This window comes from Rattus norvegicus, assembly GCF_036323735.1.
Source record: "Rattus norvegicus strain BN/NHsdMcwi chromosome Y unlocalized genomic scaffold, GRCr8 chrY_unlocalized_19, whole genome shotgun sequence".
NCBI classification, from domain to species: Eukaryota; Metazoa; Chordata; class Mammalia; order Rodentia; family Muridae; genus Rattus; species Rattus norvegicus.
Genome location: NW_026947377.1, coordinates 130,988 through 156,302, shown reverse-complemented (window position 1 = coordinate 156,302; position 25,315 = coordinate 130,988). Strand labels below are relative to the sequence as shown.

General features: G+C 38.4%; 1 long non-coding RNA gene across 5 annotated transcripts in view; it reads left to right on the top strand.

Moving 5' to 3' along the window:
- The window catches only part of LOC120099702 (uncharacterized), an 89,815-nt gene extending 64,720 nt beyond the window's left edge, over nucleotides 1-25,095 (top strand). For 2 of the 5 annotated variants that reach the window (XR_010062122.1, XR_010062120.1), the window contains 2 exons: nucleotides 22,944-23,045; nucleotides 23,290-23,853. This is a non-coding gene — a long non-coding RNA (uncharacterized LOC120099702). Of the gene's footprint in view, nucleotides 1-22,176; nucleotides 22,573-22,943; nucleotides 23,046-23,289; nucleotides 23,854-23,890 lie in introns of those variants that run through there. The other 3 variants (XR_010062123.1, XR_010062124.1, XR_010062121.1) reach the window with 3 other exon arrangements.
- Nucleotides 25,096-25,315: the final 220 nt, after the last annotated feature.

Sequence of the window (25,315 nt, the reverse complement as noted above, 5' to 3'; positions counted from 1 at the left end):
ATAGATAATTTTCGGTTTGGGGATTTAGCTCATTGGTAGAGTGGTTGCCTAGCAAGCGCAAGGCCCTGGGTTTGGTCCACAGCTCCGGAAAAAAAAAGATAATTTTATTATCTCATATAACAAGAACTTATAAGTATCAACCAGTTTGTGGGAATCTTCCATGAATGTTTCAACAAGATACTTTCCTTTTATATTCCCAGTCTTTTGATTTGTTTCCAGATATCACGGATCCCATAATGGTTGGATTAAAAAGGATTCACTGTCATGATAGGAAACTTAGCCTTAGAAATTCCCTGTTAGTTGCTACCTCTGAATAAGGATGTTTTAATCAGATCATGCAACTTGACGCCACAGAGATGTCATCCTTCTCTAGTTAGCATTTGCACACTTTTGTCCAAAATGCCATGTCTTAGCCAGAGTTTCTATTGCTGTTATGAAATACCATGACCAAAAGGAAAAAAAAAGTTGGGAAAGAAAGTGTTTATTTTAGTTTACCTTTTCTTTTTTAAAATTTATTTAATAGAATTTTACAATCCAGATCTCATCCCTCTCCCAGCACATATTCTGACTGTTCTACATCCCATACCTACTACCCACAAGCCCATCTGAATGAAGATGTCTCCCACTCCACCCCTAGTCTACCAGCCCTATACACTCCCTGGGAACTCAAGTCTCTTGACTGTTATGTGCATCTTCTCTTGTTGTGTCCAGAAACAGAACTCCTTTCTTAGAGGCCTCATATTAGCTGGTGCATGATGCCTCATTGATGGCTCAGTGTCTGAAAAAAAAAACACTGTGGTCCAGGTTAGTTAACACTGCTGGTCTTCCTACAGGGTTGCTCCCCTCCTCAGCTTCCTCGAGCTTTTCCCTAGTTTGACCACAGGGCTTGGCAGCTTGTGTTCATTGACTGAGTGTAATTGTCTGCATCTGACTCTTTCAGCTGCTTGTTAGGTATTTCAGAAGGTAGTCATGTCAGTTCCATTTTGTGAACATGGCAAAGCATGAGTAATAGTGTCAGGCCTTAGGGGACTCTACTTAATTTGGTTCCCATATATGGCTGGTCACTGGGATTCCTTTTACTCAGGCTCTTCTCTGGTTTTGTCCCTGAAGCTCTTTCGGACAGGAACAAATATGTGTCAGAGAATTGATTTGTGGATGGCCACCTTATCCCTCACTTGATGACCTCATTTCCTCATGGAGGTAGACTCTTCAAGTTCCCTCTACCCACTCCCGGGCATTTCACTGAGTCCTGATAGTCTCTTACCTCTCAGGTCTCTGGAATATTCTAGAGCCAACAACCACCTCCAACACCTGAGCTCCTGAGGTTGCCTGTTTCCATTCATTCTGCTGACACTCAGGGTTTCAGTCCTACTCCCCACCAATAACTGACCATGTTCCCCTCTTTCCATTACTGTCTCCTTTCTCACCCAGGTCCCTCACTCTTCCCTCCTGAGGTTCATTTCTTCTCCCTCTAAAGTGGGATTGACATTCCTCACTTTTGCTGTTCAGCTTGTAAAACTTTTATTTTTCCTTATATAAAAATTATATATTTTTGTTTACATTTCAAATATTATTCACTTTCCCAGTTTTCCAGTCATAAGAAACCTATTCCTTTCCCCACCAGTTCTTTTATAAAGGTGTTCCTCCTCATAACCATCTCTTTTCCATCACCCCCTGACATTCACCTCCATTGGGGTTCCAGCTTTGGTAGGCCTCATAGCTTCTCCTCCCATTGACGTATAACCAGGCCATTCTCTGCTACATTTGCAGTTGGCCCAATAGTTGTGTCCATGTACATTCTTTGATTATTGGTTTAGCAACCGAAAACTATAGGTCATTGGCATTGTTGTTCTTATGTGCTTGAAGCCCATTCAGTCCTGGTAATCCTTTCTCCAAATTTACTAACAAGAGGTTCGTTTGCATTCCACTGGTTTGCCAATAACCTTCACTTCTGTAATTGGCATGCTCTACCTGGGTCTCTCAAAAAAGATCTAGATCCATTTCCTGGTAGCATGCACTTCTTAGCGTCATCAGTGTTATGTAGTTTTGTGGCAGATTGTTCTTTCTATCTATCTACCTATCTATCTATCTATCATCTATCTATCTATCTATCTATCTATCTATCTATCTATGTATCTCTATCCCCATCTTTCTATCTTAATCTATCAATCTGTCTATTTATCTCTCTCTCTCTCTCTCTCTCTATATATATATATATATATATATATATATATATATATATATATAATTTGTATGTATTTGGTGGTTCCTACAGCTATGTGGTTAGGTTGAATTTTAGGATGGATTCTGTGAAACTAGGTAAAAAAAAAAGTGGAATCAGGAAATGTCAATTCCAGACAGACTCCCTCCTGTTATTATGAACCTATTGAAGTTGAGGATTCTCTGGCCATCAAGCCATTACTCTTCCTGCCCATCCTCCTGATTCTTGTGTTTGGCATGAAGAAAGAATCCTGGTAAAAACTCCAAAACCCTTAAGTCTGGTGCTGAGAACACAGGAAGGTAGATATTATAAAACTGATATCTAATCGGACTAGGTATCTGCATTATATAGTCCATGATGTCCTTTGTTTACTGATGTCTCATAATATCTGGATAAAATAAGGATTTGGGAATTATCATTTGAATTATGTACACAATATTTATACTGTTATATTCCCTCTATAAATGGGCAGGCTTTATTGCTAATTCATTGCAAAAAATGGAATTGCAAAACAGAATTTTTGAGTACGTATTCAGGAATATATAAATATAATGTCTCCTATAAAGAAAAGTATAATACAAAAATGAAGTACAATATTCAATCAATTAAAAATCTGTAGGGGAAATATTGGCCTTTGGGAAACAGAGAAATTCTGCACTTCTTAGCTTCATCACTCTTATCTAGTTTTGGTGGCTGATATATATATATCAGCTCTGTGTGATATATATATATGTATATATATATGTGTGTGTGTGTGTGTTTGTGTGTGTGTGTGTGTGTGTTTGTGTGTACATACACACATAAGTATGTGCATATATATACTTTTGGTGCCTCCTAGAGCTATTTGGTTTGGTTAGGTGGAATGTTAACATGGATTCAGCGCATCTAGGTCAAAAATGTAAAATTTACAAATAACAATGTCAAATAGACTCCCTCCTGTACTTATGAAGGTATTGAAGTTGAGGATTCACTCTTCAAGCCTTTTATCTCTCTGCCCAACTTCCTGCTTCTTATATTTGTCTTAAGAGAGTATCATGGTCACACATCTAAGGTCTTCAAGTCTGGCCATGGGAACACAGAAAGGTAGATAGTGTAGTACAGATATCAAATGTGACTAGAGAACAGAAATGTATAGTCCATGTGGTCCTTTGCTTTAATGAGGTCTGGTAATCTTTGGATAAAATAAGGATTATGGAGTTTATCATTTGAAATAGGTACACAGTATTTACACTTTTATACTCATTCTATTGGTTGCCCCCCTTTGATGCCAAAATCATAGCAGGAAGTGGAATTGGAAAACAGAATTTTTGAGTACACATTCAGGAATATTTACAAAGTCTTCTATCAAGGAATATACAATAAGAAAGTGGAATACCATATTCATTTACAAAAAGGACAGGTCGGAAAATTCTGGCCTTTACAAATCAGAGAAAACCTAGAAAATTGAAATGTATGTCATGGGAATGAACCTGGGAATAAAAATATTATACAGAAGAATCTCCTCCACTTCAAGTTCCTAGATCATTTCTACCCATGCCAGGAACCTGACGAACTTTCTCCATTCAGAGCATGTAACCACAAGTGAAGTAAAGAGAAGTCTCTAGCTTTAAAGAGAAGGAGTACATAAAGGTTTCCCCTGTGTCACAGGAGACATACCTGGAAAAAGCACTCTAGAAACTGGTCAATGTAAGGAAAGCTGTTTGCAGGTAGGACATTGCAGTTCTCACAGGCATCATCATTAGGCCTTCCATGAAAAATCTCTTGTATCCTGGAGGGCCCTAGCCTCTCCTGTGATGTCACAAGTGTTGTCCTATCTGCAAGTAACTCTCAGATATTCCTTCAGTACCTACAGGGTTTACTAATTGGCCTCTAGTTCACAGCAAACAGCCATTTGGGAGTGAGAATGAAGGGGATGTAAAACTCAGCCATGTCTTGGTATAAAAAAAAGGAAAAAAAATATGTGAACACCAAGAAATCTCATTGAGTCCTTGGTAGGAGTTGAGTAGGTACTTAGAAGAAATAAAATTAATCTGAGCCTTCCACACATGGAATAAGGAGCTCAGAGACTGTCAGAAGCATCTGGATCCCACTGCTTCTAGTGGTTCCTGTAAGTCAGAGAGTTTATATCATTAATATCTTAATTCCAAAAGCCAGGTGTTGGGAAGGGCACTGTTCTTTTCCTTAGAACTCATGACTTTTATTTTTTTTGCTCAGAAGAAAAAGGTCCTAAGGAAGAAGTGAAAGATAAGTATTCTGTACTCATCTCAGGGTAAACTCCTTGATTATTTGGATACCTATAGTGCAGTTTGTGTCTGATACTGTTATTTAGGAGAGAGACGTGTTTCTAGTTCATCATATCAGTCTTTCCGATAGTATTGCTGAATCCCATTGCCTGATTGTGACCCTTTAGATTTCTCAGTCAATAGGTTTGATTATATGGCACTTTTCTTATCTATAACTTATTTGTTTTATTTTTTAGCAATTTTTATTTGATTTTTGCATATTTACATTACAAATATTTTTGCCTTTCCCAGTTTCCTGTCCATAAGATCCCTAACCGGTTCCCCTACTCTTCTGTATAATCCCCGTTACTTCCCTTTGACATTCCCTTGAATTGGTACTAAAACCTAGTACAGACCAAGGACATCTCGTTCCATTGGTGCCCAACAAGGCCATTCTCTGCTACAGATGCAGTTGGAGCCATAGGCGATCCATGTACAATCTTTCAATATTCATTTAGTACCAGAAAACTGGTTTTTTGGCATTGTTTTTCTTATCAGATTAAAAGCCCCTTCAGCTCTTGTTATCCTTCCCCAAAATCTACCAACAAGAGATCTGTTTTCAGTTCACTGCTTTGCCACGATCATTCACTCCCGTATTTGACATGCTCTGGCTGTGTCTCTCAGGAAACACCTATATATGTTTCTTCTAATCATGCACTTCTAAGATTCCTCAATCTTATCTAGTTTTGGTGGCTAATATATCTATATATGTATATGTATATGTATATGTATATGTATATGTATATGATGTATATGTATATGTATATGTATATGTATATGTGTATGTGTATGTGTATGTGTATGTGTATGTGTATGTGTATGTGTATGTGTATGTATATGTATATGTATATGTATATGTATATGTATATGTATATGTATATATCTATTTATATATATATATATATATATATATATATATATATATATATATTCTATAGCTATGAGCTTAGATGGAATTTTAGCATGGGTTCTGGGAAACAAGGTCAAGAAAGTAGAATCCACAAATGACAGTGCCAAATAGACTCTCTCCAGTTCTTATGAACCTAATGAAGCTGAGGTTTCACTGGACCTCAAGCTATTCCTCATCCTCCACATCCTCCTGAATCTTATGTTTGTCCTGAAGAAAGAATCATGGTAAAACATCCAAAACCCTCAAGTCTCTTTACTGGAACACAATAAGGTAGATGATCCAAACTGATATCAAATGGGACTAGAGAAGCAGTGAATTCCATAGTCCATGTTGTCCTTTGCATTGCTGATGTCTGGTAATTTTGGGATGAAGTAAGGATCTCGGTGTTTATCATTTCAAGTAGGTACACCATATTTACATTGTTATACTCATTCTATAGCTGGGCACATTTGTTGCCAAAATCATTGTAGAAAATGGAATTGGAAAACAGAATTTTTGAGTACACATTCAGCAATATTTGCAAAGTCCCATATTGAGGAATGCACAATAAGAAAGTTAAATACAATGTTCATTCGAATGAAGATCTGTAGGGTAAATACTGACCTTTGGGAAACAGAGAAAACCTACAAAATTGAACTGTATTTTACGAAATGTACCTGGGAATAAAATTAATATCCAGAAGAATGTCTTCCACTCCATGTTACAAGAACTTTTCTACCCATTCTATGCCCTTGACTAACTTTTTTCCATTCAGAGCATGTAACCACTAATAAAGCAAAGAGAAGTCTCTAGATTTAGAGAGATGGAGTACATAAAGGTTTCCAATGAATCACAGGAGACATACGTGGAAAGGGCAAGCTCAAATCTGGTCCATGTAAGGAAAGCTGTTTAGCAGGGAGGCCATGACAGTTCTCAGTAATGTCATCATGAGGTCCTGCCTGAAAAATCTCTTGTAACCGGGAGAGCTTTATCTTCTTCTTTGATGTCACAAGTGTTGTCATGACTGCATTTCCTCTCAGGTATTCTTTTAGTACCTCTAGTGTTTAGTAATTGGCATCTAATTCAGAGAAAACAGCTATTTGGGAGTGAGAACAAAGAGGATGATGAGATCAGAAGTGGGGATAAGAAAGAGGCCCTTCTGTCCTTGTCTAAAAAAAGGAAGAAATATTTGTGCTTGTGAAAGTTCAGTGACTCCTTGGTAGGGGCTGAGTGGTACTGCTGAACAGACAGCATTGATCTGAGCCTTCCACATATGGGAATCAGGAGCTGGGGTCCTCTCAGAAGCTTCTGGACTTCTCTGTTCTTATGGTTTCTGGAAGTCAGAGAGTTTATACCATTCATTTCATTATTCCAAAAGCCAGGTAATGGGAAGGGCACAGTTGTTTTCCGGAGAGCACATGGCCTTTATTCTTTTTGACAAGAAGAAAAAGGCCCTAAGGAAGAAAGGAAGGACAAGTATTATATCCGTAGCTCAGAGTAAACTCCTCCATGCTTTAGATATCTATTGTGCAGTTTGTGTCTGACAGTGATATCTGCAAGAGAGAAGTGCTTCTAGTTGAGACATCACCATCTCACTGTTTCCACTATTATGTCTCTGACTACCATTTTCTGACAGTGACACATTACATTACTGAGTAAACAGCTGTTTTTAGCTGGCATTTTTTTTAATTTACTTCATATATATATATATATATATATATATATATATATATATATATATATATTACAAATTTTATTTGTTTTATTAAACAAACTAATTTCTATATTCATATTAAAATATTATTTCCTTTAAGAGTTCCTCCCATAAGATCCCGAACTGATCCCTCTCCATTTCTTCTCTCCCTTCACATTTTCGTTAACTGGGAGTCAAACCAAGGGCTTCTACTTCCATTAATGACCAACAAGGACTTCCTCTGCTATATATGCAGTTGGATGCATAGGTCTGTCAAAGTACAGTCTTTGAATATTGGTTTAGTACCAGAAAGCTCTGGTTCATTGACTGTTGTTCTTATGGGGTTGAAAGCACCTTCTGCTCTTGTTATCCTTTCTCAGAATCTACAAACAAGAGGTCCTTTACGGTTCACTGGATTGCCAAAAACATACACTTCTTTATTTGACATGATCTATGTGTGTCTCTCAGGACATACCTATATCTGATTCCTGGCAGAATGCACTTCTTAGCTTCATCACACTTATCTAGTTTTGGAGGCTGATGTGTGTGTGTGTGTGTGTGTGTGTGTGTGTGTGTGTGTGTATGTATATATATATATATATATATATATATATATATGTATTTTGGTAGCTCCTACAACTATTTGCTTAGGTGGTTAGGTTGAATGTTAACATGGATTCTGCACAAATAGGTCAAGAATGTAGAATTTAGAAATGACAATGTCAAATAGATTCCCCCCTGTACTTATGAAGGTATTGAAGTTGAGGATTCACTGTTCCTCAAGTCTATCTTCTCCCTGCCCATCCTCGTGTTTCTTATATTTGGTCTTAAGAAACAATCACAGAAACACATCTAAATCTTTAAGTCAGGTCATGAGAATTCAGGAAGGTAGATAGTGTCGTACAGATATCAAATAAGACTAGATTACTGAAATTTATAGTCATGTGGTCCTTTGCTTTATTGATGTCTGGTAATCTTTGGATAAAATAAGGATTTGGGAGTTTATCATTTGAAGTAGGTACACAGTATTTACACTGTTATACTCTCTCTATAGCTGGGGCCCATTTGTTGCCAAAAACATAGCAGAAAATAGAATTCGAAACATAATTTTTGAGTACATATTCAGGAATATTTATAAAGTCACCTATCAAAGAATGTACAATAAAACAGAGAAATACAATATTCCTTCATCTAAAGGTCTGAAAGGAAAATACTGGCCTTTACAAGAGAGAGAAAACCTAGAAAATTGAACGGTATGTCACAGGATTGGACCTGGGAATAAAAATATTATCCAGAAGAATCTTCTCTTCTCCACGTTCCTAGATCATTTCTACCCATGCCAGGACCCTGAATAACTTTCTCCATTCAGAGTATGTAAACACTGTTGAAGCGAAGAGAAGTCTCTAGCTTTCGAGAGATAGAGTACATAAAGGTTTTTCCTGTGTCACAGGAGACATACCTGGAAAAGGCACTCTCACATCTGGTCAGTGTAAAGAAAGCTGTTTGTAGGCAGGCCATGGCGGTTCTCAGTGATATCATCATTAGGCCTTCCATGAAAAATCTCTTGTATCCTGGAGAGCCCTATTTTCTCCTGTGTTGTCACAAGTGTTGTCGTGTCTGCAAATGCCTCTTGTATATTCATTCAGTATAATATAGGGTTTACTAATTGGCCTCTAGTTCAGAGGAAACATCAATTTGGGATTGAGACCAAAGAGAATGTAAAGCTCAAAGATGTTGAGAACGAAGATGGCCTTCTGTCTTGGTATAAAAAAAAAGGAAGAAATATGGCGACCCTGGGGAATGTCATTGAGTCCTTGGTAGTTGTTGAGTAGGTAAGTTGAAGAGATAGAATTGATCTGAACCTTCCACACCTGGAATCAGGAGCTCAGAGCCTGTCAGAAGCATCTGGACTTCCCTGCTTCTAGTGGATCCTGTAAGTCAGAGAGTTTATATCATTAATATCTTTATCCCAAAGGGCAGGTGTTTGGAAGGGCACTGTTCTTTCCTTAGAGCTCATGGCTTTTATTATTTTTTTTTGCCCAGAAGAAATAGGTCCTAAGGAAGAAGTTAATGACAAGTATTGTGTCCACAGCTCAGAATAAACTCCTTGATTATTTGGCTACCTATCGTACAGTTTGTGTCTGATACCAGTGTTTAGGAGAGAGACATGTTTTTATTTCATCATATCAGTCTTTCCACTAGTAGTACTCTGACTCCCTTTGCCTGATAGTGACCCTTAATATTTCTCAGTCAATGTGTGTGAATAGACGGCAGTCTTATCTTTACCTTATTTTTTTTTCTTTTTAGCAATTTTTTTGCTTTATTAATTTGATTTTTCCATATTTACATTTCAAATATTTTTGCCTTTCCCAGTTTCCTGCCTATAAGATCCCTAAACAGTCCCCCTACCTTTCTTGTATAATCCCCCTTACTGCCCTTTGACATTCCCTTGATTTGGTAATGAAACCTAGTTTAGACCAAGGGAATCTCCTTCCATTGGTGGCCAATAAGGCCATTCTCTGCTACATATGCAGTTGTAGCCATAGGTCTATCCAAGAACAATCTTTGAATATTCGTATAGTACCAGGGAACTCTGGTTTGTTGGCATTGTTTTTCTTATCAGATTGAAAGCTCCTTCAGCTCTTGTCATTCTTTCTCAAAATCTACCAACAAGAGATCTGTTTTTCAGTTCACTGGTTTGCCACTACTATTCTCTTCTGTATTTGACATGCTCTAGCTGTGTCTCTCAGGAAAGACATATATCCCTTTCTTCTAATCATGCAATTCTATGCTTCATCATTTTTATCTAGTTTTGTTGGTGAAGCAGTTTGCATAAGGCACTTTGGTGGAGATGGGGGACATCTTTGTCTGTCTTTGTGTGTGGACATAGCTTTCTCCCATGTTTTGCAGCTGGCGAAGGTATTAAAGTCACATGTGGAGAGGGGGCAGGACTTAATCTATTTGTGGAATATGAGAAATCATTGAGATTACCTTTAAAAGTAGAAATTTTGCAGCCCTCTTTGTCTGATGGGGCCTGTTGTACCTCGCCTTGACAATAGATGTCTTCTCCAAAACATTTGGAGGAGAATTGAAAAGACTGGAAACCTGTAGGATAGGGAATGAACATTTGAAACTCCTTTGGAAACTCTGTCGGACAGATAGCTGATCACCCAGAAAACTGGGCTGTACTTAGACTTCAGGTATGGAGAGACTGCCACTTCTGCCCACCTGTGCCCACATCCCTAGCCCAAGAGGAAACAGCATAGTGCCGCTGGACACATGAATATAGGAGCAGTCAAGCTGTAGGAGTCCTGCAGTACAAATGGCATATGGATCGGAACTGGTCCAAACAATATCCTACACACAAATCTTCTGTGGGGTGGGGAACACTTAGACCATCAGAAGGGCAGAAACTCCTGAGAACTCTGCTCACATTCCTGACAAAAAAAAACAAAAAAAAAAAAAAACACCTAGCTCCATCTGGGCCTCCTGTTCATAGTGACCTAGTAGACATTTCTGGTTGCAACTCTCATTGAGAGCTGAATGGCTGCCCGAGAAGCAACTTCAGGCCTGAGACCAGAGGTGAATACAACTATTCTGCACTAAGTGACCTGACTAGTGGATTCAGGACATGCAAAAGCAGAACTCCTCTGGGACCAGGCACTTCCAGTTTCTAGCTGGCTCCTGAACCTTGCTGATCCTGGCCCAGAGCTCCCTGCTCCTAGACGATGTGGGAGAGAGAGCTGATCACCCAGGAGTCTGGGCAATACTGAGCATACAAGGCACAGAGACCGCAACTTCTGCCCACCATTACCCACATCTCTGGCCGAAGACAAAACAGCATAGTGCCTCTGGACCCAGGAATATAGGAGGAGTAAAACTGCAGGAGCACCATGTTCCAGACTGTGCCTGGATCTGAACAGAACTGGTCAAACAGCTCCCTGCACACAAATCCTGGAGGTGGAAGAACTAGAACTTCAGAGGAGCGGGCATTCCTGGGAAACCAGAGGAGACTACTCTCTGCCCAGATTCCTGACTCAATAGGAAAACACCTTGTGCCTTCTGTGATCCCTCCCCCCCCACAGAAGGATATAAGAGAAATATGTGAAGTTCCTTCTGGTTCCAGCCCACAGGGACAGCTGAAAGCCAGTGGACAGGAAAAACTGCATGCATGAGGAAGAATACTCTGTTCCCATAACTGGGTAAAAACAAAATAGGAAAACATGTCTACAGCAGTCCTGACACATGAGCCTACAGGACGGTCAAGCCACTGTCAGAAAGAGTAAGACACGCTAACTCCAGAGACAACCTGATGGCTAGAGGCAATAACAGGAATTCAAACAACAGAAATCAAGTCTACTTGGCCTCATCAGAGTCCAAATCTCCCAACAATGCAAACACTGGATATCCAAACACACCAGAAAAGCAAGATCTAGATTTAAGTTCACATTTTATCATGATCATGGAGCATGTTAAGGAGGTCATAAATAACTCCCTTGGGAAAGTACAGGACAACAGAAAATTCAGAAGTAAACAAGTAGAATCCCAGAAAGAGGGAACACAAAAGTACCTTAAAGAACTAATGGAAAAAAAAACAGGAGAAGAAAATGAACAAAAAATCCAGGAGTTAAAAATGGAAAAGAAACTATAAGGAAAGCACAAAGGAAGACAACCCTGGAGATGGAAAACCTAGAGAAAAGACCAGGAGTCATAGATGTGAGCGTCACCAACAGGATAAAAGATATGGAAGACATAATCTAAGGAGCAGAAGATTCCTTAGAAAACATTGACACAACTGTCAAAGATAATGTAAAAAAGAAAAGAAAAAAAACTCCTAGTCCAAAACATACAGGAAATCAAGGACACAACAAGAAGATCAAACCTAAGGATAACAGGTATAGAAGAGGGTGAAGACTGCTAACATCAAGGGACAGTAATATCTTCAACAAAATTATAGAATAAAAATTCCCTAATCTGAAGAAAGAGATACCCATAAACATACACAAAGCCTACAGAACTACAAATAGACTGGACCAGAAAATGAAATCCTCCCATCACATAATAGTCAAAACACCAAATACACAAATCAAATAAAAAATATTAAAAGAAGTAATTATATGTAAAATAACATATAAAGGCAAACCTATCAGAATTACACCAGAATTTTCACTAGAGACTATGAAAGCCAGAAGATCCTGGACAGAAATCATACAGACCCTAAGAGAACAGAAACGCCTTCCTAGGCTACTTTAAACAGCAAAATTCTCAATTAACATGATGGAGAAACCAAGATATTCCATGACAAACCCAAATTTACACAATATCTTTCTATATATCTAGTAATTCCAAGGACACTAACTGGCAAATCCCAAAAAAGGAGGCAAGTAAAATCATAAAGCAAGAATTAATCTTTTCACAACAAAATAAAGAGAAGGGAAGCACACAAACATTAACTATCCTCCAATTATGAAAACAAGAGAAAGTGATCATCGCTATTCCTTAATATCTCTCAACATCAATGGACTCAATTCCCCACTAAAAATACACAGATTGACAAACTGGATATGTAATGCGGACACAGCATTTTGCACTACAGGAAACACACTTCAGAGACAAAAAGAGACACTACCTCAGAGTAAAAGGATGGAAAAATAATTTCCAAGCAAAATTTCGCAAGAAACAAGCTGGAGTAGCCATTCTAATATCATATAAAATCGACTTTCAATGAAATGTCATCAAAAACCATAAGGAAGGACACTTCATATTCATCAAAGCAAAAATCCACAAAGATGAGCTCGAAAACTAAAATATCTATGCGCCAAATACAAGGGCACCTACATAGAAACCTTACTAAAGCTCAAAGAACATATGGCACCGGAAATAATAATAGCAGGGGATTTCAACTCCCTATTCTCATCACGAGACAGATCATGGAAAGAGAAATTAAACAGAGACATAGTCAGACTAACCGAAGTTATAAACCAAATGGTCTTAACAGATACTTTAGAAAATTCTATCATAAAACAAAAGGATATAACTTCTTCTCACCACTTCATGGCATTTTCTCCGAATTTTATCATATAATCAGTCAAAAAGCAGGCCTCAAATGATACAGAACGATAGAAATAATCCAATGCATTCTATGAGACCACCATGGGCTAAGGCTGTTCTTCAATAACAATGAGGAGAGCACACCCACATATACATGAAAGTTGAACAATGCTCTACTCCATGATAACTTTGTCAAGGAAGAAATGAAGAAAGAAATTAAAGACTTCTTAGAATTTAATGAAAATGAAAGTACAATATACCCAAAATTTTGGAACACAATGAAAGCTGTGCTAAAAGGAAAACTCATACCTCTGAATGCCTGCAGAAAGAAACTGGAGAGAGCATACAAGAGCAGCTTGACAGTACACCTAAATCCTTTAGAACAAAAAGAACCAAATACATGCAGGAGTAGTAGAAGGCAGGAAGTAATCAAACTCAGAGGTGAAATCAACCAAGTAGAAAAATGGGGATCATACAAAGAATGAACAGAACTAAAAGCTGGATCTTTAAGAAAATCAACTGATTACATTAACCCATAGCCAGACTAATCAGAGGGCACACAGAGTGTGTCCAAATTAACAAAATAAGAAATGAAAAGGGAGACAAAACAGCAGAATTAGAACAAATTAAAAAAGTCATCAGATCATCCTACAAAATCCTAATTTCAACAAAATTTGAAAATCTGGAGAAAAGGACAATTTTCTTGTTGAATGTCAGGTACCAAAGCTAAACCAGGAACAGAAAAACCATTTAAACAACCAGAAACTTCTATAGAAATAGAAGAAATCAATAAACGCCTCCCAATCAAAAAGAGTCCAGGATCAGATCGATTTAGTGAAGAAATCTATCCAAAATTCATAGAAAATTTCATACTAGTACTTTGCAAACTATTCCACAAAAATGAGACAGTGCACTACCTAATTCCTTTCATGAAGCCACAATTACTCTTATACCTAAACCACACAAAGACCCAGCAAAGAAAGAAAACTTCAGACCAATTTCCCTTATGAATATCGATGCAAAAATACTATATAAGTCTTGCAAACCGAATCCAAGAACACATCAAAATAATCATCCATCATGATCAAGTAGGTTTTATCCCAGGCATGCAGGGATGATTTTGTATGTGGAAATCTTCAACCTAATCCATTATATAATCACACTCAAAGATAAAAACCCAATGATCGTTTCATTAGATGCTGAGAATGCATTTGACAAAATTCAACACCCATCATGACAAAAGACCTGGAATGTACAGGAATTTAAGGCCCATACCTAAACATATACAGCAAATCCATAGCTAACATTAAACTAAGTGGAGAGAAACTTAAAGCAATCACACTGAAACCATGGAGTAGACAGGCTGCCCACTCTCTCACAACTTATTCAATATGGTTCTAGACATCTTAGCCAGAGCAAGCATACACTAAAGGAGTCTGCTTAGATTGGATTGGAAAGGAGGAATTCAAAATAGCACTGTTTTAGATGATATTAAAGTATACTGAGAGACCTCAAAAGTACCACCAGAGAATTACTAAGCCTGATAAACAATATCAGGAAAGTGGCTGGGTATAAATATAACACTGAACAAAAGCTAAACAAGTGGAGAAAGAAACTAGGGATACGACGCCCTTCACAATACCCCTAAATAATACAAAATAACTCGGGTGACTTTATCCAAGCAAGTAAAAGATATGAGCATATGAGCAGAACTTCAAGTCTCTGAAGAAACTGAAGGAGATTTCAGAAGATGGAAAGATCTCCCATGCTCATGGACTGGCAGGATTAATACAGTAAAAATGGCCATAATACCTAAAGCAACCTACGGATTCATTCCTATCCCCATCAAATTTCCAATCCAATTCTTCATAGAGTTAGACAGAACAATTCATAAATTCATCTGGAATAACAAAAAACACAGAATAGCTAAAAATGTCCTCAACAATAAAAGGACTTCCTTGGGAATCACTATCCCTGAACTTAAGCAGTATTACAGAGCAACAGTGATAAAAACTGTGTGGCATTGAGACAGAGGCAGGCAAATAAACCAGTGAAACTGAACTAAAGACCAGAAATGAACCCATACACCCATGGTCACTTAATTTTTGAGAAAGGAGACAAAACCATCCAATGGAAAAAAAGATAGCATTTTCAGCATATGGTGCTGGTTCAACTGGAGGTCATTATGTAGAAGAAGGCAAATTGATCCATTCTTACTGCCTTGTAGAAACCTTTAGTCCAACTGGATCAAGTATCACCACATTAAACCAGATACACTCAAACTAATAGAAGAAAAGTGGGGAAGCATCATGAACATCTGGTTTTCCACTAGCACTCACTTCTGTATTTAACATGCTCTAACTGTGTCTCTCTGGAACGATCTTTCTCCAGTTCTTGGCAGCATGCACCTCTTAGCTTCACCAATCTTATGTAGTTCTCGTGTCTCCTACACCTATGAGGTTAGGTGGAATTTTAACATGGATTATACACAACTAGGTCAAGAATGTAGAATCTACAATTGACAATGCCAAAAAGATTCCATTCTGTCCTTATGAAACTATTGAAGATAAGCTTTCCCTGGACCTCAAGACATTCCTCTCCCTGCCCATCCTCCTGAACCTTACGTATGGCCTGAATAAAGAATCATGGCAAAACACTCTCAACCCTCAAGTCTGAACCTTGGAAATAAGGAATGTAGATATCAGAGAACTGATTATCTTTTGGGACTACAGAACCACATTCTAGAGTAGATGTTGTCCTTTCCTTTACTGATGTCTCTTAATTTTTGGATAAAATAAGGATTTGGGAGTTATCATTTGAGGTAGGTACACAATATTTACACTGTTATATTCACTCTAATGTTGGGCCCTCTTTGTTGCCAAAATCATTGCAAAAAAAAATGGAATCGTAAAACAGAATTTTTGAGTACACATTCTGGAATATTTATAAAGTCCCCTATCAAGGAATGTACAGTAAGAAAGTGAAGCACAATATTCATTCAATTAAATGTCTGTAGGGAGAATACTGGCCTTTGGGAAACAGAAAACCTACAAAATTTTTCTGTATGTCACAGGAATGATCCTGGGAAAAATTATTTTCTAGAAGAATCTCCCCCACTCCATCTTCCTAAATCTTTTATACCCATGCCAAGCCCTGGCTAACCTTCTCCATTCAAAGCATGTAACCACTAATGAAGCAAAGAGATTTCTACAGCTTTAGAGAGACGGACAACATAAAGGTTTCCACAGAGTCACAAGAGAGATACCTGGAGAGGGCACGCCAAGTCTGATCAATGTAAGGAAATCTGTTTAGCAGGTAGGACATGGCCGTTCACAGTGACATCATCATTAGGCTCTCCCTCAAGTATATCTTGTAACCTGGACTCCCCTAACTTCTTCTGCGATGTCACAAGTGTTGTTGTGGCTGCAACAGCCTCTCAGATATTCCTGCAGTACCTCTAGGGTTTACTAATTGACCTGTAATTCAGAGTAAACAGCCATATGGGAGGGAGAACAAAGAGGATAATGACAACAGTGAAGGGGAGAAGGAAGCTGGCCTTCTGCCTTTGTATAAAAAAAGGAAGAAGTATGTTATACTTGGGATAGCTCAGAGAGTCCTTAGTAGGAATTGAGTGGGATATTTAAAGAGTTTGCCTTGATGTGAGCCTTACACATATGGGAATCAGGAGCTGGGAGCTCAAAACCATCTGGACTTCCCTGTTCTCATCGTTCCTGGAAGTCAGAGTGTTTATATCATTTTTTTTTGTATTCCAAAACCAAGTGATGGGCAGAGCATAGTTGATTTCCTGATAGCTCATAACCTTTATTCTTTATGTCAAGGAGAATAAGGTCCTAACAAAGAAGGGAAAGACAAGTATTGTGTACTCCACTCAGAGTATACTCTTCCATGCTTTGGATCCCTATAGTGCAGTTTGTGTCTGACACTGATATCTGGGAGAGAGAAGTGTTTCTACTTGAGTCTTCATCATCTCTGTCTTTCCACTAGTATTACTCTGCTCTCATTCCCTGACAATGAGCTTTACATTTCTGAGTCAATAGCTGTGAATACCTGGCACTGTTATTTTCTTTAATTTCTTTAATTTTTTTACTTTTAGCAAATTTTATTCCTTTTTATTTGGGTATTTCTATATTTACATTTCAAATGTTATTTCCTTTCCCTATTACTTGCCCATATGATCCCTAACCGGCCCCACTCCTCTTTTTCTATAACTCCCCTTACTATCCGTTTTCAGTTCACATATTTGCCTCTAGAATTCACTTCTGTATTTGATATACTCTAGCTGTGTCTCACAGGGAAGATCTATATACAGTCCCTGGCAGCATGCACTTCTTAGCTCTATCAATCTTTTCTAGTTTTGGTGACTGATGTGTATATATTTTTCCACATGTATGGCATGCTCTGAATGGGATTCCCTCAGTCTCTGCTCTAAATTTATATATATTATTGTTCCACCTTTTAAAAAGGAGTAGAGCATGCACATTTTGTATGTCCTCTCTTGAGCTTCCAGTTGTCTGAGGACCGCATCTTGGGTAATTTGAGCTTTTGTGCCTATATTCACTTTCAGTGATTTCATACCATGTGTGATTTCATACCATTCTGTGACTGGGTAACCTCAATCAGTATGATATTTTCTAGATCATTCCATTTGTCTATGACTTTCTTGAGATAATTGGTTTTGATAGCCGAGTAGTACACCATTGTGTAAATGTACCACATTTTCCATAACAATTACTCTGATGAATGCCATTAGGATTTCTTCTAGCTTCTGGGTATTATAAATAAGGCAGCTATGAACATAATTGAGGATGTGTCTTTTTGTATGTTGGAGCATCTTTTGGTTATATGCCAAAAGATGTATATCTGTTCCTCAAGCACTGCAATTTCCAATTTTTTGAGGAATCTCCGGACTGATTTCAGGAGTGGTTGAACCAGTTCTTTGTGCCACCAAAAAAAGGAGCATTCCTCTCACTTGAGATCCTTATCAACTTCTGCTGTCTCCTGAATTTTTATTTCAGCAATACTTACATGTATGTGGTGGAATCTCAGAGTTGTTTTCATTTACATTTCCTTAATGACTAAATATGATGAACATTTCTTTAGATCCTTCTCAGATATTTGATATTCCTCAGTTGAGAAATCTTTGCTTAGTCCTGTAGCACAATTTTAATAGGATTATTTTCTCTCTGAATCATTATTTCTTTAGTTCTTTGTTTTTATTAGGTAATAGCCCTCTGTCAGATGTAGGATTGGTGTAGAACTTTTCCCAATCTTTTCCCTGCTCTTTTGTTCTAAAGACAGTCTCCTTGGCAGGCAGTTTTATACTACATTGAAGAAATACCAATTAGAGAAATAGAAGAGGGACTGGCTCCTTCCTGTCTTCTGTACCTGTCCTGAACAGTAATTGAGGGAACTAAACAACCATGTTCTATTCCTATAAGGCATGTTTATCTACACTTGTAGGTCTAGAGAGACTTAGGAGTGATCCTGGGCACATCAACTGTATGCTGATGGAGTTTGTAGTTTTCATCCTGGCTTGTGTAACTACAGGCTAAGATGTTCTAAAGCCAAATTACAACCTCTGCAGATGTGCATATGCCTGAGGAGGCTGTCTCCTTGGTTTTCTGAAGCATAGTTAAGGGAAGCAGAGGAAAACAGAACTCCCTTCTCTTCTGATCTCTGGGAATGCTGACATTCTGGCTTCAGCTCTTTATATGTTCTTGAATATCCTTTGGTGTTCTAGAATTGGACTGCAAATAAATACTATGCAGGAGATGTGTGGGAAACACCTGAACTCTTCCATTAGAGATCAGAGAGATGAGCTGTATTTGCACTCATTTGACTGTGTATATTTCTGGTCTTTGTTTGACCATGCAGTTCTGATGCCTCATATTTCATTGCTAATGTATTCAAGTTGTAGGGAAAGCACACCTCACAATTTTTTCCGATCCTCCATCCTAGGGTCTTAGATTTTGGTGGAACCCTTAACATTTTATATTCTAGATCCACTGTCCTAACTTTTTCAACATGCACATCTCTATTATCCATGCACACTGTGTGTGTGTGTCATTGTGTACCTGTGTATCTTTTGTGTGTATGTGTTTGTGTTTGTGTCCTTAAATGGTTAGTTTGTATGCAATTTACAGAAACCTTGTCACTGAAAGAAGTCTATGTAAGAAATCTATAAAGTGTGGATGGGGCATAATCCAAATGTTCTTCCATAAAGTGGCCTTCTAGAAAGAGTAGCATAATCTTCAGTAAAAGAATATGCTTGACAAAGAAGTGCAGACTGACAGGAACTTGATGTAGATCTCTCCTGAGAGACACAGCCAAAATACAGCAAATACACAGGCGAATGCCAGCAGCAAACCACTAAACTGAGAACGAGAATCCCGTTGAAGGAATGAGAGACAGGATTGGAAAGGCTTGAAGGGGCTTGAGACCCCATATGAACAACAATGCCAAGCAACCAGAGCTTCCAGGTACTAAGCCACTACCTAAAGACTATACGTGGACTGATCCTGGGCTCCCACCTCATAGGGAGCAATGAATAACCTTGTATGAGCACCAGTGGAAGGGCAAACCCTTGGTCCTACTAACACTGAACCCCCAGTGAACGTGATTGTTGGGGGGAGTGCGGTAATGAGGGGAGGATAGGGATGGAAACACCCATATACAAAGGGGTTTAGGGGTAAGAAAGCAGGGTTAGGGGAATATTGGCCAGTAAACCGGGAAAGGGAATAACAATTGAAATGTAAATAAGAAATACTCAAGATAATAAAGAAAAAAAATCTGCTTTTAAACAAAATTTGGAGGAAATACCCCGACATGTCTACATTATAACTGTGAACTGTGTCATTGTTTTCTTGTTTTCTGTGGTCACACTTGTGGCCTTTGAAGCCAAGCTGCATCCCGTGGATCTGTAAATAAGCTAAGACAGACTTTCAACTCGGTCACATGAAGCATGTGAAAGGCGTGACAAGACAGGTGCAGTCATTGTGACACTGCCATCCCAATGGATACACGTAACTGTTGAAAAATCACAGAGTGGGATGCTCAAGTCTGAACTTTAACACCCAGCTAGGAAAAGTATAACCTATCAGTTCACTTCCTGAGTACCATCCACAAGCAAAGGGTAGGCTCAGATGAAGTACTGTTGAAGAAATTTGCTCTTCCTTGTGAGCAGCATCTGAGGGTATGTGGAAGACCATTCAGCATCCTGTGACACGGGAGACCAGAGTAATGAGAAGCAGACAGAGGGGACAATTCTGTGTTTTTTTTTTCTGGACCACCATAACTACATTTTCCAGTCTATGGATTTGCTCATTGAAATCGTGTGTCTCACATTGGCAAAGGCCAACCTGTATGAAGCCTCAATATCAAAACTGGATCCAAGGTCCTTTCTTAGTTACTGGGATTTACAGGCAGTCTACCATACCTTGTCTTCTAGATTCACAAATTCTTTTCTGGCTTCATGTACTTAAGGCATATTCTTTCATTCTCTCTATGTGTCTCTCTCTCTGCCTCTCTGTCATATTTTTTTCCTCTATCCTACAACAATGTTAATGTATTTCTTGCCAGTTTATGCCCTTCCTTATCTCATAAACCCCAGGGTGATCTGAACTTGGAGTCCTCTGGAGAACCACAATTAGAAATAGAGTTGACATCCAAATCTACTAGACAAGAACAACTGTGAAGATGCAGAATATTCAACAACCCCCAACAAGCATAGAGCCCAATATGCATGTATAAAAAGAAAATTTTTAGATATTCAAGAAATGCATGGCAGGCTGACCATAAAGTGGCTTCTCTTTGCTGAGACTGCCAGCATCATGACAAAGGTTACATGGGACTTTAATAAACATGTATAGTTTAATAATACCTAGACTCTACCCTACTTTACCATTCCCTGTCTGTATGTTTCTAATAGATGCTTTCCAGAAATGTAGTAGTGACACCCTTTCAAGAGTATAGACGTTGTCACATGTGGCACCCAACAGAAGAATTTGACTTTTATTCTATGGGTGAAGCTCCTTATGATTGATCTACAACATACTTGTCCCCATGACTGATGCTTTGTTTTGGTGTGTGTGTGTGTGTGTGTGTGTGTGTGTGAGTGTGTGTGTGTGTGTCTGTCTGTCTGTCTGTCTTTGTCTCTGTCTGTCTCTTTCCTCCGCAGGATACCTCTCCATAGTACAGCATGACTTCTTAATTGCATTCCAAGGTTGACTCATCATGCTTCCTCTGTTTTTGAGGTCTCAAATTGCACCTATGTTAAGCAATGCACCTGTAGCCTGATCTGTGAACTGCTGCTCACATCATAAAGAACCCCATGACTAAACATGTTATTTTTGAGGCTCTGAACAATGTTTTTGCCTGAATTTACATAATTATTCCAATTTTTTATTCCCTCAACTAAACTGTACTTCTCTGTGGATCTTTCCAAAGTCTTTGCTTACTTGTATTTATCTATGTACCAGCTCTACAAGGAAGGCATAATCCCAACTCTCCAGCATTAGTTAGGAGGAGCAATGGATGAGGAAATTGGATAAAATGATCATTTAGCTAAAGAAGATGTCCGCTTAGAGTGATTAACTGTTTAGAATCGTTGCATAAATGACAATCATACTGACCTAAGTTCTCAACTTCCTTTCTTCATTGTCATTTTCAGTGTGCATAGTAAGGTCGGGATGAACAATTTCTGAGCTTTGTTTGCAAGTTTAGGCTTCAGTATCTGTACATGAAGGTAGGAAAAAATTCAATTAATCAGTCATATCTCCATTTTAGAAGGTAGAGTGATGGAAAGTCTTCCCTTGTGTCTCAGCAAAGGTACTGGAAAGGCCAACTTGGCTTGTTGATTTGGAGAATATCTGGTTAATGGATAGTTATGTACTGTTGAAGGGGACACTCCTCTGGTACACTATTGCACGCCTGGAATTCCATGGTATTCTTTGTGATGTCACTAGTGTTATGGAAACAGAAGCTGCCCTTTGATATTTTGTTAATGCTTATTGTTTTAGACACAGACATGTTTTCTAGGATTATCGAGTTATTTACAGGAAAAACAGAGTGCATGGAGAGATGAGAGAGAGAAAAAAATGATATTAGGACTTCTTTCTTGTTATAAATATGCAAACTAAATAATCTGGTGTAAAGCAGAGAGAGTAAGCCCTGAGCCAGTACTGGGGAACTTCCTGGAGAAGCTGTGCTTGGGTCAGACCTTCTAGGAGCAGGACTTATGGTCTGAAACATCTGGACTTTTAAAGAAGGGACCAAGCGTCAAGAATATCTGATGAATATTTGGCAGACAGCCAGAAATTGACAAGCATGCAGTTAGTTTGCTATGAGTTCCTTAATTTCACTCTGAATGAGAAAGATATCCAATAGGAGCCACACAGATAAATCTTCGACTCTCAGGGTAGAGTATAGGACTTCATCTACAGACGATTATTGTACAAGTCATTGACATGTTGTGACAAGGAGAGAGAGAGAGGGATACTCCCCTGGAAATGTATCAAGATTTCAGAGTCATTTTTCTTGAACATACATGATTAGGGCTTGGTGGTCCTAAGAACTATGGACTACAGAACTTACCTGCATATGTCTAGCAATCATCGTTGGAGGCAGGAGAGTAGCTAATAGGTCCAACTTGAAAAGAGCTTTCTTACTCTCTCAGTGCTTCAAAGTGTCTGTAGATTTCCCCTTTCCTCATGCTTTGTTGGGGGACTCAGAATGGTCTCTCCTCTGACTGGGCCATTAATATGCATGTTCCCTTGTGTTTATCTACAGGGTCTGCTGGGAAGGCATCATGCCAACCTTCCACCATCAATGAGCAAGTTCAGCAGATTAAGAAGTAGGAGAAACTGACTATTGAGCTCAAGAAGAAAACCTGTGAGTTGGGTAAACTTCCAGGAATACTGACCCATGGCATCAGCAGAATTTGAACAAAAGATAGTTATTACACCCAGTCATTCCTTGATCGTCTTGACCCCTCTGTGTTAACCCCAGTATTCTCACATCAGAAGAAACTGCAACTCCAACGTCCTCATGCACAAACACACTTTTCTGATGTGCCTCTCAAAAGTAGAACTTGAAGGTAGGATAGGAGTGTAATGGAAGCTATTTCATTTCTCAGAAAAGCAGAAGCTGTGTTTGAATAACAGACGAGATATGGCAAGCAGTGTGTGAGCTCTCATCCTGGATTTTAATAGACAGAGATGCATTTTCTGTCCTCAGAGGAACACAGAAAGGTGGTCAGCTACAGAAGCACAGTAACTTAAACTTAGATAAGTAAAATTTTGTTTTTTATTTATTTTAAAGATTTATTTTATTTGATTTTTATGAGTATACTGTACCTGTCAGACTCACCAGACTCACCTGCCATTATGAATGGTTGGATGCCACGATGAGTACACTTGGAATTGAACTCATAACATTTGGAAAGACAGGCAGTGTTCTTAAATGCTGAATAAACTTCCTAGTCTAAACTACTACTACTACTACTACTACTACTACTACTACTACTACTACTACTACTTATTATTATTATTATTATTATTATTATTATTATTATTATTACTATTATTGTTAAGCAACCCTAGATAGATCAAAACTTACCCTCCTCTAATGTTCTTCCCCCTTCCCTGTCTCAAGAAGATCTTAGAATAAAGAAAGTCACCATAATATCTGCCCCTCGACCTCAGCATTAAAAAATGAAAAATTTTACTTTTTCTTAGCAATGGAGATTTTCTTGTTGACTGGGCTCATAGCTTCAGACCTGAAGTCAGGGATAATATGGACAATGGAGATCCATTTGAAAGAAGCTGCTTAACTTGGAGGAACAGGGAAACAGTGAGCAAGAGTAAGATGTTTGTCCACCAGGTGATCCCTTGCTGAGAACAAAGTCTCCTCTTCACAGCCTGAAAACTGGGCAGGCTGGGTAAGTAGGCATAGCTAACAAGCCAATCCAATTGTGTAAATATTTGTACATATACAGGGTATAAAGGGAGAGCATTTCATTGACTAAGTTGAATACAAACCCTGTCCACTATGTTCTTATATCTTGCAAGGTAACTTTGGTGTATTTTGTCTATCCTGGGATCCAGAAAGATCGCTTCTCACTCTCATTGTGATTTCTTCCCTCATATGACCCTTAAGAGTACTGAGGAAGTCAGAGAAAAACACAGACAACAATAATCTACATTGTAGAGATCAATTACTTCTCATAAGAAACACTTCCTCATAGCTGTGAATTCAGCAGAGGGGCAAGCTGCAACCAATGCTTGATACTGCATCTGATGTCTGGTATACAGGCTCATTGACTAACTATTCTATTGGAGAAAGGAAACATCAAAAGTTAGCATGAGAACAAAAAAAAAAGACTTAAAATTGAATCAGAACTCTGATACATAGCAGTAAGTGTTCCCAGTGAGGGTCACAAATAACATGAAGGGTATTACTTGAGCAAGAGTTACTCTGCTGGAGTCCTCATATTTCATATTTACTTGAAAATCTGTCACAGCAAACTATATTGATATCATACAATAGTCCAGAGAGACCATACCCAAAAGTATATAATTCCTACTGAAATAAAGTGTTGATAATACTGCACATCACACATTTGTATGTGAGTCTAAAATTAATGTTCTACATAGATAAAAGCATTCTCTCAATCCTTATCTAAGTAACTTGTTTTTTTTCCGTTTGGAAAATGGCTGAGTATTCTTCAGTTCCAAACATGAACTGAAGTGACTCTTCCTCAGACTGTACACATAGTGGACATCTGAGTAGTAATTGACATTTTTAGCCAGGTGGGTCTCCCCAAGGGTCTTTTAGGCATGAATAAGCATGTATAGCCATATTTTAGCCAAGGGATTCATGTAGTAGCCTAAATATTACAGGATCCCTCTGCTGTAAATAATTTTATTTTACACAGCTGAAGGAAGGTGTATCAAAGGCTGTGTATCAAACGTTGTAGATATTACACCATCCATAGATGATAATATATCAAGAAGAATCCCTTAGGATTACACACATTGATCTAGAAACTCACAGACGATTCTAATCCAGGACAGGTAATCACTTGGCTTGGAAACTTACAATAATATAATGCTCCAGATCTATGTGGAGTGTTAATAGATAATGAGAAACCACCTAAAAAG